We start from the raw sequence: 14,736 nt of genomic DNA, 5'->3' as shown, positions 1-14,736 counted from the left end.
GGGGAGGCATATAACGCTATAATCCACAAACTCGAGCACAACTGAAGTGCGATATATGATCTGAATCTCAAGAGCCATCCTGCTCATATAACCTCATCTCTATGTGGAACCTCAACACATAAGAAATTCACCAAGCCGTCTCACAACTCGCACGACGCAATACATCATTACATGAAATAGCTGACAACGAAATAACACCCCGACTCCCTTCCATAAGGAGCGTATTGCTGAGATGAACACATCTGGCCTGATATAAAGCCCCTGTTCACATTTAAATCAATCCACTGATCTCAAGCCGATTTTTGATTGCACCAACTAGGCTAATAACCTTTCAAAGGTCCATAATAACTCCCCTTTTCTCATAACACATAAGAACAACCCTCATAACCGGGGCGAACCTCCACAGTCCATAACCCAATAAACAGAGTGCCCTCCAGGCATAAATTCTCAAATCAATGATATTACCACAATCCTCATACTTGGTTTAAATCTTTAATCAATCAAGTGACTACATGTCACACTTATACAATCTTCCTGTGGGACATGCTCCCACAACCTTCCGAAATGAATAACGGGTCCGCACATCCAAACCACCGGCCGCACTAACGCTGAAAAGCGATCAAGAATCCTTAACCAGGATGCAAAGCCTTTTTCACAAAACACCGATCTCAGGTGATACTGACGACAATACCAACTCACTTTAAACATCGAAACTCCTTTCCTGCTCATCCGAGCTCGTGACATCCTTGTCAGCACCGAACTGCAACCTTAATCCTCACTTCAAATTCCATACCACTCACTGCACCCAACGTGCCAATAAAATCTTTTCACTAGACTCACTTCAGGAGAACCATAGCAACACACAGGTAAATTCTCATAACCGTAGTATAGGCAAACATCTAAGTAGTGGTCTAAGCCACCATAGCCCTTCCGGGATCTGCCTACACATCACAATCTATAACAGAAGAATGCTTCTGAACAACATTAATTACGGCGACCGACAAGCCTCACACGTACAACCACAAATCACATGCATAACTTGATCACGCTGAAGGAACTGACCTCTACCACCAATACGCCAACTCAACTGTGGTTAAACAATATATTTTCCTTCGATTGACCCCGATTGCCTTAGTAATAACAATAACTCCTTTCAACACATAACACACTCCATCCGCACTCACCCCGAGTGACCTGGAACCGCGAGGCCATGCTGTCTCAAATCCCATGAACCATTTCATACCTTCCTTGTGCGCACATTCGCACCCTCAACTGATATGCCCATTCTTCTAATCCTTCTACGAATCCGAAGTCCTTTCTCTTCTTTCTCTCAAGTGCTACACTGCAAGTCAAAACATCATAGAACATTCTGGGCCTCCACTCATAAGCATGCTGCAAAAGCTTGATTCTTAACTGTACTTATAGGCTCGAAATCATTAGGCACCATACTTTACCTCTTTTTGAATCCATTAGGACCGTTGCTGAGATCCACCCGCTCTGACTTGGTCCCAAATATAATCAACTCCATAAATCTTATAACACATGAATACCCTCTCGACGAGGCACCCGGCGGAATAACTCCCCTCGAAACCCGCATCCATACAAGGCATAAGTCCTGAATCCTTCCCCAAGTCTGAACATGAGCCAATTAGGCCAACCATAGCACCCTTTAATAATTCCTTTGCTCAAATTACCACTTATGTTCTTTTCCTGTAGCCGAAATAACCCAGAAATATGCTAACAATCTGAAAACCTCGCAAGTGGTTAACAATGCAACCCAATCATAGGCGGTGGGACTCTCCCACTTAGCTTGAAGCCACTGTTATACAACTCTAGAACTCACCGGGATTCCTTATCTCTTATTGACATAACCTTGCGCAATCAACCGCCTAAATTCTCGGATTCTATTTGTAAAACCCCCTTTTTATACTTTGAATCATCAACCACATTCGGACGACCGATCTCTTTGCTGCATATTAGCCCATACTTCCAATTAAACCCGTAAACTTCAATCGCCAGCCACTAAAATCCCAAATCATTCCAAACTCTCCTTAAGGTGCGTAATCATCCTACCACCAAACCCATATGCAACATCCGCCACTCTCCCACTTTTGGCAAACTCACTTCTTTAATCAACTACTTGACCTTTGCTTCATACACCTAGCCTTCTAGGAATTTTAGCCACCGTCTGACACTTTCCACATGTCCTTCCTCATAGTTTGCTGCTCAATTGTTGCCTTAAATAAAATATACCTTCGTAGCACTTGGACCCACCGTCGCTACTAATTTTATACCTTTATGAAGATCATCTTTCTCGAGCCGTCGACATTAGATACACCGATTCAATCCTGAACTACCGCAACCTGTGATATCTGACAGCCGCATTTTCAATACTATTTATCAATAGCTTGCCCCAAAGGCGAATTGTAGAAGGTCATAACACCAGCGAGCTTAGTACGTTCAATAAGGACAATGACACCTCATCGTAGAAGAAAAACTCCACCACGCTCACAAATACCAAGTCCCGTTACCCCATCAACCCAAACCTGAACACTCTTAGCCCGATTGCCTTTTCCCCGCTGGGAATAAAATACCGAATTTCTAAATCATGCACTGAGTAAACTTCCCATCAAGTCATTCACCACCTCAACAAGTAGGCAAATGTCCTACCATCATATCAATACTGCGGAACAATAGTTCATAAGCATCATGGCAACTTGTGCCTAGCCTCAAAGACCTCAGAAGTACCGCTACTAGGCTAAAACAATAAAATATTCTTCCATAAAGCGACGATAATAATCCGATCAGCCATACCGGGAAAAACATCCCGTATCACATCTGTAGTACCATTACGGTTCTTCAATTTTCGATTTATAAAAAGCGGTTCGCGTCAGGTAAGATTGAGTAGGAATGAATTAAAGGCATACGCCCCCAAGGATCAAGTCGCACGATAAGGAATCAAGAAGGGAAATACTCCTAATAGTCCTGCAGCCTCCCGAGGATAAGTACAGACGTCTCCGTACCGATCCGCGAGACTCTACTAGACTTGCTCATGACTCGTGAGACCCTAGGAACCTAGTGCTCTGATACCATGTTGTCAAGACCCAAAATCCACTGAGGGTCGTGGTGGCGCCGGGCACCGCTGTCAGGCAAGCCAACCAAAATACTTAATTAAATTCCAAGTTTTGTATTGTCTAGAATCATTTTTTTATTTATACATTAAATAACGAATAATAAAATTTACAGAAACAACCGCGAAGTCTTTAACAAAACATAACGTTTAATAATCCAAAAATCCTCCCAGAACCCGGTGTCACAAGTGCATGAGCAATTTCTAAGGAATAATGTAATACAACAATCGTCCGAAATGCAATATTTGACAGAAATAAATACAGAAAACTGAAAGAGACTCTGCTGGCTGCGAATCGCCTCGAGAAGTGCAGCTCACCTAAGTCTCCGTATCATCCGTGCTGCTACGCCCAGTAGGCCACTAGAGATGCATATGCCTGTGCAACACAAATGCACAGAAGTGTAGTATGAGTACGAAAACAACGTGTACCCAATGAGCATCCCGTCTAAACTCGAAGAAGTAGAGACGAGATGGTTGACTTCGACACTTACTAGTGGTCCAATGATGATATATCCATAGTATATTAATTCGTGAATTTTTTTTAACATGATTATAATTCAATGGGATGAAGCAAATAAATAATTCTTTCTTTTATAGGAAATCATTCCTTTTCATCATTTATGCGTATATTCTTATGCCAGAAAGAGGCAGCAACAACTTCAATAAGTTTCAAGGCAAGCAATACAAGCATGCGCAAATTATTCCGAGGTCGACGGTCTGCTCCAACAAAAATGTAAACTGTGCACTGCCGAGGGTCGAACGGCGCTAACCATAGATGCATCTATTCCCCCTTTCGCGAACTACCCATGCGACGCGGTCAACATAAATTAAACAATCATCCTGCTTGCGAATCATGCATGCGACGCAGGTACACATAGAAATACATGCTCAGATAGCCAATTAAGAATTTATCGGGGAATATTTATTCAAATAAAAGACACTTTCTCTTTTAACAATTTAAGAAAAGATGTTTAATCCTTTTTGAAATTTATTTATTAATTCGATGTGGTTTAAGCAATTCGAGCTGTCAATAAGTTACAGTTAATCCAAGTATAGCATGCTTTTGGGTCATATACTACCCGGACAATAGCATAATAGTAGCTACGCACGGACTCTCGTCACCTCGTGTGTGCGTAGCCCCCACAAATAGGAACACATAACTAATTAATTCGCCTATGGGGACAATTCCCTCTTACAAGGTTAGAAAGGAGACTCACCTCGCTCTGAAGGTCCATAACCAGCATTACACGCCCTTCCGAAGACTCGAATCGATGCACAACGCTCCAAAACTAGCCAATAATTATGTAAATCCATTAATATATGCTAAGGTACTCATTATAATCCAATTTATAACAATTCCTAACCCCGATCGAACAGTTGACAAAAATGCCCTCGGGCCCACGTGCCCGAAATCCAAAATTTTTCGAAGATAAAGATTACCCATGGCCTCACGAACTCAAATATATGATTTTCTCTAAATTCCATACCAAAAATCGTGGTCAAAATCAAAGAATACTAGTTTTCTAGGTTTTCCCTCAAACCTCAAGTTTTCTACAATTTTCCAAGTCTAAATCCATATATAAACCTTGTATATACTCAAAACTAGTAGAAATCACTTACCTCATGCTTGGTAATGAAAATGGCACTCCAAAGTTGCTCCAAAATCGGCTCCTATTGAAGAAATGAAGTGAAAATGAGCCAAACTTCGATTTTTAAAGAAACCTCTCTGCGTCCAGCAATTTCCGCATCTGCGGAAATTTGACCGCATCTGCGGAAAATTTCCGCATCGGCGGTTATGACAGCAACCAGCACTTTTCTCGACACGGAAATGAGCATAACTCCCTCATACGATGTCCAAATTCGACGATTTTTTTTGCTTTGGCTCCGAAATTACGATACGGACCTAATGGCTCAATAAAAACTTAATTTGGAGCTCATTTGCTTAATATGGCACCCCTTTATGTCCAAAGAAACGACGTTGAAACATCAAATAAGAGCGCGATAACCCGAAACCCACCCGAGGCCCCCGGGACCCCGACCAATAACACCAACCAGTCCCAAAACACATTACGGACTTGTTCGAGGACTCAAATCACATCAAACAACGCTAAAATCATGAATCAACCCCTAACCCAAGCTTTATGAACTTTAGAACTTCCAACTTCTACTTTCGATGCTTAAATCTATCAAATCACGTCCGATTGACCTCAAATTTTGCGCACAAGTCATATTCGACATTACGGACCTACTCCAACTTTCATAATCGGATTCCGACCCCAATATCAAAAAGTCCACTTCCGGTCAAACTTCTCAAAAACCTTCAAATTTCTATCTTTAGCCAAATGGCTCCAAAATGACATACGGACCTCCGAATTCACTTCCGATCGCGCTCCCAACTCCAGAATCACCATACGGAGCTGCTCCCAGACTCGGAATCCCAAACGGACATCAATATCACTGAAATGCACTTCAACCCAAACTTATGAAATTTCTTTCAAAATGCTACTTTCAACAATAGGTGCCAAAACGCTTGCGGGTCATCCAAAACCCGATTGGGCATACGCTCAAGCCCGAAATCATCATACGAACCTGTTGGAACCTTCGAATCCCGATTCCAAGGTCGTTTACTCAAAATTTCAATCCTACTTAATTCTTTCAACTTAAGGCTTTCGAAATGAGAATTCTCTTTCCAAATCAAGTCTGAACTTCCCGAAACTTAATTCCGACCACGCGTACAAGTCATAATACCTGAAATGAAGCTGTTTATCGCCTCAGACTGCTAAACGACATGCTAGAGCTCAAAACGACCGGTCGGGTCGTTACATCCTGTTACTAAACTAGACGTTACTGCTCCTTCTGACACTTGGCCTCGGCCATGATCGACTGCTCGGTGGTGAGTTCCATTGGTCATTAGTCGACCTCGGCCAAATTACTTTCTGCAATACCACTTCGTGTCGAATATTCTTAGTCATATTTTGACCAATACAGTTAGTCCCTCCGCTTGTCGAGGCCGCCTCTCAGATGACCTCGATGAGCGGACTTCACTGGTCGTAGTTGAGAGATTTAAGTGGGCAGGTCGAGTAATGACGCTCATGGCGAGGTGGTAACGTGGCGCTTTGTGAGTCATAATTTACCGTTACGTTTTCAGAATGACGTCATGATATCATGCGCCATTATTACGCATTTTCCCGATGCGTTGCGTCGCTTCCCGTGCCTCTGCCGGTTCGATGTTTGTGCATCGACGATTTGTATTCTTGATTATGGTGCCTGGTTTTGTTTATTAATAAAGATAGAAAACCCTATACTTGATATTTTGTGTTTTCAAGTATTTGAGTCTCTATATCTTTCTTTCTTCTTCCCCCAATGTTCTTGCTTTCGTTATTTCCACCTTTGCATCCCTGGTTTTCCTGATTTCAGCAACTTCTGCTACTCATACCTCCTCCGTGCTTGCAATTCTTCACATATAAACAACCAAAGATGGTTAATACATCTTCTAACTCTGGGGGGACATTTGACCCGGTTTCATTGGCAGTGAGCATGCCCCCTATGACGATGGGGCTACCATTGTGTAACGATCCGACCGGTCATTTTGAGTATTTTCACTTCGCTCGTTTGTTTGAGGGCATGAGTAGCTCCGTATGATGTATGATGACTTAAGTGAATCGTCGGTTTTGGTTTTTAGGATATTCAAAATTTATTTAGAAGAATGATTCCCAACTAGAAGGTTTAAGTTGGAAAAGTTGATCGGATGTTGACTTATGTGTAAACGACCTCGAATTTGAATTTTTATGGTTCCATTAGGCGATTTTGGACGTAGGAGCGCGTCCGAAATGTGATTTGGAGGCCCGTGGTAGAATTAGGCGTGAATTGGCGAAAGTTAGAATGTTGGCAATTTTGGTCGGTAGTGGAAATTTTAATATCGGGGTCGGAATGGAATTCCGGAAGTTGGAGTAGGTTCGTGGTGTCATTTTTTACTTGTGTGCAAAATTTGAGGTCATTCGGGGTGTGATTTGATAGGTTCCGGCATCGTTCGTGAAATTTGGAAGTTTAGAAGTTCTTAGGCTTTAATCCGAGTGTAATTTGGTGTTTTGATATTGTTTTGAGTGATTCGAAGGTTCGACTGAGTTTGTATGTTGATATATGACTTGTTGGTATGATTGGTTGAAATTCCGAAGGCCTCAGGTGAGTTTTGGATGGTTAACAGATCAATTGTTGGTGTTGGGAGATAGCTGATTTGCTGGTTTCTGAAGTTGCTGGTGTTTTTCGCACCTGCGGAAGGGGAGTCGCAGGTGCGAGGCCGCAGGTGCGCGTGCGGAGTTCACAGGTGCGAACGGAGTTAAGATAGGCTGGGTACGCAGATGCGTAGGAGAGGTCGCACCTGCGAGTCCATAGATGCGAATAGGTGCCCGTAGAAGCAGAAGTGAGGAGGTCAGGCAGTGGCCGTAGGTGCGAGGTCTTTTCCGCACCTGTGTAGTCGCAGATGCGCGTATGGAGCGCAGGTGCGAAGTTGGGGGATTTAATGATTTTTCGCAGGTGCAGAGGCTCTTGCGTAGATGCGGCACCACAGGTGCGAAAGGTCTGGGCAGAAAGTATAAATAGAACACTTCGCGAATTTTGGTTCATTTCCACCATTTTCAAGTCGGTTTTTGGAGCTTTTGGAGTGATTTTGAAGGGAGATTCAAGGGGTTTTCAGTGAGGTAAGTTGCTTGAGCTCTAATACTCCTATCTATGGTGTTTTCCCGTTGTTTTATCAATTAATTAGTGGAAATTAGGGGTGAAAATGAGGGGTTAGGGCTTAGGATTTTGGAGAGTTTATTTGAGGATTTGAGGGACCAAATGGAGTCGGATTTTGATAAATTTCGTATGTATGGACTCATGAGTGAATGAGCTTTCAAGTTTTGTAATTTTTGTCAGATTTCGAGACATGGGCCCGGGGGCCGGGTTTGAGCCTATTTCGGGTTTGGGGTCTAATTTGATAGTTTTTCTTGTGGAATTCATTCCATTAGCATATATTGATGGTATTGTGTTGTGGCCAAACGCACACGCAAGTATACCCGGTTGTCAAGTAATAAAGTTACTAAAAGTCGGATGTCGAACCCACGAGGACTTGTGATTAACTATTAACTAAATTAGACTATCCTAATTATCTAAACAAGAATTAAACCTAGAAGTATTTGATTCTAAACTAATTAAATAAAGAAATATAAATAATGAACTTTGAACAGAGAAAGAGCAGATTTTTTATGATATCAATGTAATGAAAACGATCTAGGGTAATGGACTATCTAACATTCGTATTGTATTCTTCAATTGAATTGACTAACTAATTTATCTAGTTTATTGGTTGATAGGGTTAATATTGCTCATAAGAATCTGTCGAGTTCTTACTCGCCTATTCAAGCTAACCTAACGCCTATATGTCTATGGATATAGAATCAACAAGAACGCATTAATAATTCCTGTATTTCAACCAAGCAAGGCAATTAGGTATATGTCTATCCTAATTGCGAATCCATTCCGCGATGCCCAGGTTCAAGAACTTGCTCTACTCAATCCTATATGCAATCTAGAATTCTCACTTTCGAGTTCAACTCTAGATTCGTAGATAGTATTCAATTGGTGATCAAGCAATCAAATAATTAAGTGCATGATCGAATAAATAAGCCAATATGATAAACTAAGAAATCAAAATCAATATCCGAATAATAATAATCATGAAAGAACCACAACCCTAGAACGTGAAGTTTAGCTCCACATAGGCATGGTAGCAAGACAGCAAATCATACAAAGAAACATAAAAATTACTAAGTTTGGTGGAAGAAAAGATAAAACCCGGCCTCCACGGCGGTTCTGTGCTCTCCCTTGGTCAAAAGTTGTGTAAAAATTGTGTTTAAGGACTATTTATAGGTGTAGGATAAAAGGCTAGTTGAAATAACCAAATCCAAAACCAAAATGAAGACAAAATAACTTCAGAACTAGACCCGGGCGTCGCAGTGTGAAACGGCTAAACTTTCTCGCGTCGCTGCCTTTAACGCAAGGAAATAATCTCGCTTCGCCTGCTTCTTTGCCTCTTCACGTTATTCCTTAGGTGTTTGCAGTCAAGTATAAATATTTGTGTTTCATGTCTTCTGTTTCTTCCACGTACCCTTTTTCCCAAGGTATAATGACTTTACTTTCCTTTCTTTATTTTTTGTTTTACTTCATCCTATAATTGTCCCATAATGTCCAGTCATTAGATACTCATGGTCTAATCATTAGTGTATCAAATACACTGCACAATATTTACCTTGCTCCAATTTTATCTCCAAAGTACCTACACATAAAATAAACTCAATTAAGCACATAGATAATACAATTTAGCATTAAAGCACCTAAATATGAGGTAAGTAATGCACTAAAAATATATAATTATAGCCAAACATCACTACCCCACGCTTAAACACTGCTCGTCCTCGAGTCAACCAACAATTTGCACTATTCTTGAGCACTTTATATTTACACAATTGAAGCACACTACACCAATGAGCATGGTTGATAGCAACAATTCTACTTTAGCATATGCAATCACATACACTTCCCTTTTCTTATGCCATACTTCACAAATATTCATAACAAAGACAACATACTCGTAACAATCCTAGCCTCAAAACCCGACTTAATGTGACAATGCACTTATGGCTTGAACACCCAACATTGTTGAGAAATCCAATAAAGTTACCTATCCCTCGTGAGACCATGTGCCCTCACAACAAGAACAAGAGACCAAGTTCAATCCACACAGTCGAATCTCATGATCAAATATATTTTAATGACTCATGTATATCAAAGAAAATCACTCACCCTCACAAAGAAGTCACATGCATACAATTGGTACCATAGGCTTGCCCTTAATGTAAATCTCTACTAATGTAGGCTCACTCGATCTAAAATCAATTAGGACTTTTTCGTGGTTGTAATGTGGGCTAAGGGATGGGTAGGATATATTTAGGAATAGTAACTCAACCTCCTAAGCACTTTAACACATCACATGATAACTTAGCCGCAAATTCCTCAGTCCATTTTAATTTCACAAGTACAATCACCCCAATAATGTTTCCTCTTTCTTTAAGCACTACTTTAATTTATATCCCACCAGCAAGAACAAGACATTTATTCATCTGCATTTTTTTTCCCCAGATTATTCTTTTTTTTTTCAATTTCCACTAGTGGTGTATTATTTTACAAAACAAGTGCACCTTTCTTCCTTTTATTAGTTCCACTCAAAAGCCACCCCACACTTAGTTCCTTCTTACTTCTTTTAGCGCTCATCTCACAATTAAAGTGCTTTAAGAGGAAAAATGATAAAAACAATGTCAATTAAGAATAAAAAGGGTATAGGCTAGTAATGTGGGTGCCAAATAAAAGTCTATAGGCTCAAAAGGGTTGACTAAGGATAAATGTTATTTGTGGTAAGTAATTAAGCTCATAAAGATCAAAGAAAGCCTAAAATCATTTTTCAAACCGAGCATCACCTAAAATTTTGCTTCGACTCACAAACCGGGCAAGTTCTAGACACAAGTACAATACATGGACTACACAAAAACCTCACCACACATGGCACATGACTCACTAAGGACGATCGCATTCCGACTCTCAAACAAATGCAAGTATTCACAGAGTCACGAGATATTAAGCATTAAGCACAAAGTGAACATAAGTCAAGAAAATGAGACATAGGCGTCACAAAATATGCTATCCAACTAAGCAAGGCATTATCAATAATTTCAAATCATAGAGAAGATACTACACATGCTAAAGTCTAAATATGCTACTATCAAAGGGCGCCTAGGTTCATCATTCTTCCTCCATTTATTCCCTAAATTCTAATCTACTCTAAAAATAAAAAAATACTACTACCCGGTTCAAACTACAACCCATGGAAAAGAACCGAGGCACAAAGAAAAACCACGGGGGATTATTAATTACTACCTAAAGAAATTTAAAAGACATGTTTTTGTATTTTTTTTTATTTTTTTGTTTAGACTTTAATCCCTCAAAAAAACTATCTAGGAGATCTATCGTCGGGAAAAGTCCATTTTTTTTTTAAAACTTTTTTTTTCGATTTTTCTGATTTTTCACATGTAAAAAAAAAATTAAGCTACTATAACTACTACTAAATTACTACACAACTACAAAAATAAAAGTAAGAAGCTAAATAAAAAATAAGGAGTTAACATTCTAACAAACTACTACTAATTATCTAAAGGAATTCTCACACCCCACACTTAAAAGAGTGCAGTGTCCCCAATGTACAAACAAAGCAAAATAATAATAGGGGTGGTCAAGAAACTCCCTGAAAGGCCAAAGGCCGAAGCAATAGTGGCTCTCGAGGTACTCAGACTTCCCCCAAGCATGGTCTTTTGTGTGGGTACTCCACACTTAGTTCTCACCATCTAACCTGCTTTTGCACTCTTCCAATGGTTTTGCTTCCTATGTTTATAATCCTACAAAACAAAAACAACACTACAAAGATAATAGAAAAATAAAAAAAAAAATATTTAAAAGAAAGCAATAAAGCTGGGTTGCCTCCCAACAAGCGCCTAATTTAAAGTCGCGGCACGACTTGACCACTTTTTGCCTACACCTTGAACTTATGAATTGTACCCCTAACAGGGCATCCAGTATGTGGCTATACTCCTTTGGTGGGGCTACAAAGATAACCAGGCCAAGTAATAAATTTTTAACTCTGCACTTCTCGGCCTTTAGATGAGGAATGTAATTTTTGCTTTTTGGTACAACAAATTCAAGAATATAGACACTCTTATACTCACCCTTTGACTCCCTCGTAGGCTCAGATGACTCGAATACTATCTTACTATCTAAACACAATGTGGAAAAATGATTGGAATGAGGTCTAATGCGCCCTAACTCATGAATTTTACTACTATTTGCATCCCCATATTTAAACGCACTCAAGTCTCCCAAAGTAATGTTATCTACTCCCTCATATGACTTTAGAGCACTCTTCTCAATATTTGCATCCTCAAGAAAAACATGGTCTAGTGATTGGTATTCTCGTTTTAGCTCCTCAATTTGGTCTAGAAGATTTTTTTCAGCTTCACACAACTCATTATTAATTTGTTGGGCGTTACACGCATCAACCTTTGTGCTCAAATCTGCATCTAAGTTATGTACAGCCAAGCAAAAATTATCAATTTTATTTGCAAGTTCATCTCTCTCCTTAGACCAATCATTCACCAACGTTGTTAGAAGACAACGTCGTTCCGCATATTCGCCTAATTGAGAATATACGTCAGAATACCAACCCTTACTCCCATATTCAAATTCAGACCTCCAGATGTCATGTTGAGAGAACTAGAAACACACTAGGAGAAAAGTTAAATAGTTATAAAATTAAAAATGTTTACAAAAAGAGAAGAAAAAAAAACTTGTAAAGATAAAAGTAAAGTCTAATTTAGAAAAATAGTTAATTTCTAAGTCCCCGGCAACGACGCCAAAAACTTGTTGCGGCCAAACGCACACGCTACGCGGTCGTCAAGTAATAAAGTGACTAAACGTCGGATGTCGAACCCACGAGGACTTGTGATTAACTATTAACTAAATTAGACTATCCTAATTATCTAAACAAGAATTAAACCTAGAAGTATTTGATTCTAAACTAATTAAATAAAGAAATATAAATAATGAACTTTGAATAGAGAAAGAACAGATTTTTTTATATATCAATGTAATGAAAACGATCTAGGGTTATGGACTATCTAACATTCCTATTGTATTCTCCAATTGAATTGACTAACTAATTTATCTAGTTTATTGGTTGACAGGGTTAATATTGCTCATAAGAATCTATCGAGTTCTTACTCGCCTATTCAAGCTAACCTAACGCCTATATGTCTATGGAGTTAGAATCAACAAGAACGCATTAATAATTCCTGTATTTCAACCAAGCAAGGCAATTAGGTATATGTCTATCCTAATTGCGAATCCGTTCCCCGATGCCCAGGTTCAAGAACTTGCTCTACTCAATCCTATATGCAATCTAGAATTCCCACTTTCGAGTTCAACTCTAGATTCGTAGATAGTATTCAATTAGTGATCAAGCAATCAAATAATTAAGTGCAGGATTGAATAAATAAACCAATATGATAAACTAAGTAATCAAAATCAATATCCGAATAACAATAATCATGAAAAAACCACAACCCTAGAACGTGAAGTTTAGCTCCACATAGGCATGGTAGCAAGACAACAAATCATACAAAGAAACATAAAAATTACTAAGTTTGGTGGAAGAAAAGATAAAACCCGGCCTCCACGGCGGTTCTGTGCTCTCCCTTGGTCAAAAATTGTGTAAAAATTGTGTTTAAGGACTATTTATAGGTGTAGGATAAAAGCTTAGGTGAAATAACCAAATCCAAAACCAAAATGGAGACAAAATAACTTCAGAACTAGACCCGGGCGTCGCAGCGTGAAACGCCTAAACTTTCTCGCGTCGCTGCCTTTAATGCAAGGAAATAATCTCGCCTCGCCTGCTTCTTTGCCTCTTCACGTTATTCCTTAGGTGTTTGCAGTCAAGTATAAATATTTGTGTTTCATGTCTTCTGTTTCCTCCACGTACCCTTTTCCCCAAGGTATAATGAGTTACTTTCCTTTCTTTATTTTTGTTTTACTTCATCCTATAATTGTCCCATAATGTCCAGTCATTAGATACTCATGATCTAATCATTAGTGTATCAAATACACTGCACAATCTTTACTTTGCTCCAATTTTATCTCCAAAGTACCTACACATAAAATAAACTCAACTAAGCACATATATAATACAATTTAGCATTAAAGCACCTAAATATGAGGTAAGTATAAAAATATATAATTATAGCCAAACATCACTACCCCACGCTTAAACGTTGCTCGTCCTCGAGTCAACCAACAATTTGCACTATTCTTGAGCACTTTGTTTTTACACAATTGAGGCACACTACACCAATGACCATGGTTGATAGCAACAATTAAACATTAGCATATGCAATCACATACACTTCCCTTTTTCTTATGCCAACTTCAAAAATATTCAAACAAAGACAACATGCTCATAACAATCCTAGCCTCACAAACCAACTCAATGTCACAATGTACTCGTCGCTTGAACACCCAAAATCATAGAGAGAGCTAATAATGTTACCTATCCCTCTGTAACCATGTGCCCTCACAACAAAAGCAAAGAGAGTAAAATCAATCCACACATTCGAATCTCATGCTCACATATACCAAAGAAAATCACTCACTCTCACAAAAGAAGTCACATGCATGTAATTGGTACCATAGGCTTGCCCTTAATGTAAATCTCTACTAATATAGGCTCACTCGATCTAAAATCAATTAGGACTTTTTCGTGGCTGTAATGTGGGCTAAGAGATGGGTAGGATATATTTAGGAATAGTGACTCAACCTCCTAAGCATATTAACACATCACATAATCAACTTTAAGCGCAAATTCTTCAATCCCACTTCAATATCACAAATAATATCACCCCCAAAAACGTTTCCTTCTTCTTTAAGCACTACTTTAATTCATACCCACTAGCAAGAACAAGACAACAATGTAT

The sequence above is a fragment of the Nicotiana attenuata genome, unplaced genomic scaffold (assembly GCF_001879085.1).
Source record: "Nicotiana attenuata strain UT unplaced genomic scaffold, NIATTr2, whole genome shotgun sequence".
NCBI lineage: Eukaryota > Viridiplantae > Streptophyta > Magnoliopsida > Solanales > Solanaceae > Nicotiana > Nicotiana attenuata.
Note: the sequence above shows the minus strand (reverse complement) of the source record.